Source organism: Rhinolophus sinicus, chromosome 1, assembly GCF_057876585.1.
Source record: "Rhinolophus sinicus isolate RSI-liver-muscle chromosome 1, RSI-T2T, whole genome shotgun sequence".
Taxonomy (NCBI): domain Eukaryota; kingdom Metazoa; phylum Chordata; class Mammalia; order Chiroptera; family Rhinolophidae; genus Rhinolophus; species Rhinolophus sinicus.
In genome coordinates, this window is record NC_142501.1 from 83,310,206 (window position 1) to 83,313,527 (window position 3,322).

Sequence of the window (3,322 nt, forward strand, 5' to 3'; positions counted from 1 at the left end):
AACGATTTTCTTTTTTTATGCTGGCTCTACTTTGCACCATAACTTCTGAACTGCTGCTTTCCTATTTCTTCCCGTTATTCCTTCATATTTTTCCCAAGGAAAAGAACTCATTGTCTGTATTCCGCACAGATGTATTCCGGAAGCACTGTAAGTGTTTGCCTCATGTTTCTGTATCAGTTTCGGAATCATCATAAATCAGCAGTCTGTGGACTGAGGTGCTCAGACCAAAATCCTGCCTTTGAAAAACATGTAGTATCAGCCTCCTCGAACAGCTGCAGCCTTTTATTAATGGCTCAGGAGTCTTTCACACCTCCTTTTAAATCCAGTGCATTTGAAGTAGTAAAACAGAGAGCAGTTTACAGGCAGGAAATATTAAAATATTTAATTGCTTTTTTTTTTCTTGGCACAAGGCAGACAGCCTCAAGCTTTCTGTAACACATGAAGAAAGGACACCTGTCCATGCTTGAATGGACATGAAACAGGGGATTGCTAAATTGAATACATCTGTGACCAAACCTCCCTTAAACCCACATCAAGCCCATTTTTTTATTAGTTCTAACCATTTCCCTCCAACTACTTTTCATTTTCTTCTTATTTCTCCTTGTCTAATTACAACAAAACACAGAAGAGAGTAAATGGATATCATGCCCAAGATGATTCCCTCATCTATCTCAAACAGTGCACAAATTCAACCTGAAAATGTTTCCCATTGTCCAGTCCTGTAGCTTATAATCTAGCCCATCAAACCTTTCTCAGAGAAAACGGGATCTAAATGTTAGAGTTCCATTAGTACTAAGGGGATCGCTAAATCTTTTGACGAGTCTGTCTATGCAGTGGAATAAGGCAGCCTGAGGTCAAGTTCCAGTTCTGCCAATTGCCAACCAAGTGACTTTGGAGTTTCAGTTCCCTCACCTATAAAATGGGGATAGTCAATAGCACCTCCTACATGAAGGGGTTGTAGGCTTTAAATGAGACATCAGTTGTCAAGTGTTCAGTCTGGTGTTCAGCCCTCTGTAAGGCCCTCGTGTTAGCTATGCTTTTATTATACTTCGGTCTAAAAAAGAATTGTTCCTGAAGCAAAAGAAGATACAGCTAAAACTTTTCCATGAACAACTGATAGTAGTACAAGAGCATCTTGCTGAAATTCGTGTTGGTTTTCTATTGCTACATAACAACATTCCACAAACTTAACTGCTTAAAACAATCCCCATGTAATAGCTCACAGGCATGCAGTCAGAAGCCCAGTGTGGCATGATTGGGTTCTCTTCAAGTATCACAAGGCTGAAATCAAGGTGTGGGCTGTGTTGAGTTCTTGTCTAAAGATTCTAAAGAATAACCCGCCTCCAGGCTCACGTGGTCTGTTGGCTGAATTCACTTCCTGTAGTAGTACTGAGAACCGGTTTCCTTGCTGGCTCTCAGCGAGAGGCCTCTCTGAGAGGTCACTCTCAGTTCCTTCCCTTGAAAATCCTTTATCTTCAAAGTCAACAGCAAAGAATTTCCTTCACATTGAATCCCTCTAATGCTTCAATTCTCTAGAGCTGATTTCTGTAACCCATCAGAGAAAACTCTGCTTTTCAAGAGGTTATGTGATCACATTAGTCCAACCCAGATAATCTCAGTGTTAAGGTACACTACTAAATAACCTTAATTTTATCTGCAAAAATCCTTTTTGCCATGTAACATAATATAATCACAATGTAACACGAGGGAGGAGAGATCAAGGAGGGGCCATCTTAGAATTCTGACTACCACAAAATTTTAATATTAGGAGTTGGGATGAAAAAACATGTATCATGTTTTAAGGCAGCACCAGAAAGGAATGTAGCAGCCTCCTAACCACTCTTTCTGGTTTCCATTCAAATTCAATCTTCATGGAGCTGCCTATATTCAATATCTAAAAACAAAACTTCTAAACGTCTCACTGCCTACAAGAAAAACCAAGTTTAAACTTCTTAAGCTGATCCACAAACCCTCCATGATCTGACCTATCTCTCAACACTAACTCTCCTTTCCTTTCGCCGCTGCAGCCGCAGCCATGAGTTTGTTCCGGCTTCAGAAGAGGCTTCCCTCTTGCGTCCTCTGTTGAGGCCGATGTCATGGCGAACGCCGACTCCTGTCAGCAGATTCAGAAGCTGATCAAAGACGGGCTGACCATCCAGAAACCTGTGACGGTCCATTCTTGAGCGCAATGCCAGAAAAACACCTTGCCCTGCAGGCAGGGCAGGCATATGGACACAGGTAAGCGAAAGGGCACTGCCAGTGCTGGAACACCTAAGAAGGTAACCTGGAGTAGAAGGATGAGAACTCATCACCGACATGCTCTGAGATGATACCGTGAATCTAAGGAGATTGACCACCACGTGTATCACAGCCTGAACCTGAGAGTGAAGGATAATTTGTTCAGAAACAAGCCCATTCTCCTGGAACACATCCACAAGCTGAAGGCAGACTAGGCTCCAAAAAGCTTCTTGCTGAGCAGGCGGAGTCCCACAGGTCTAAGACCCAGGAAACACACAAGCACCACGAAGAGCGGCTCCAGGCCAAGAAGGAGGAAATCATCAAGACTCTGTCCAAGGAAGAAGCGATCAAGAAATAAAGCTCCACCTCTCTTACCTGCACATAGTGGCCTGTACTGAAACTCAGCTCTTCTAGCCATTCTCCAGGACATAGATCGATCCTTCAATAAAATAGCCTTCAGCTGCCTACCTCTCTGCTGCTCCAAAGTTTCTGGCTGTTTGGTGGGTCTTCCCTGTGTAGAGGGCCAGTACTGACCACCTGAGGACTGAGATGCAGGCCTTTCCCAGGGTGCCTGTTTCATTTCTTCTTTGACTCCTGGCCTCCAGTAAGGATCATGACCCCTCCCGTCCACGGAAGAGACGGTTTCTTTACCTTGTTTTAGTGGGGTGCAGGGCCCACTTCGAAAGGAAAGAGGAATGGCTTCTACCAAAGCCTCCAAAATACTGTGCTTCACAACTGCCTGCTACAGCACAGCATGAGTGGCACCTCCAAAGAGGTCTCAAATGTCGTTTGGGAACCAGGAGTTTTGACATGAGTTGTTACATTGCCTTAAAAACAACAGAAAATAGTATGCTTACACTTCTCAGCTGGGCACTGAGGTCCAGGGTTGAAACCTACTGCCCTGGAACTCCAGGACAGTAGGGGTTTCAACGACCACGAGTCAAGAAGCTATGATACCTGGACTTCATTGGCTGACTCTACTATCTTAGCTGTCTCTAAACTTTATAGAGGTATAACTGAAGCTGTGATTTTGAGCATCCCAATTTCTAAACTTTTTCTTTCCTGGCCTATCAGGTTTTTTGGT

General features: G+C 43.7%; 1 pseudogene; it reads left to right on the plus strand.

Annotated features, from left to right (window-relative positions):
• Positions 1 to 2,040: 2,040 nt before the first annotated feature.
• LOC109452870 (large ribosomal subunit protein eL19 pseudogene) lies at positions 2,041 to 2,905 on the plus strand (annotated as a pseudogene).
• The last annotated feature ends 417 nt before the right edge of the window (positions 2,906 to 3,322 follow it).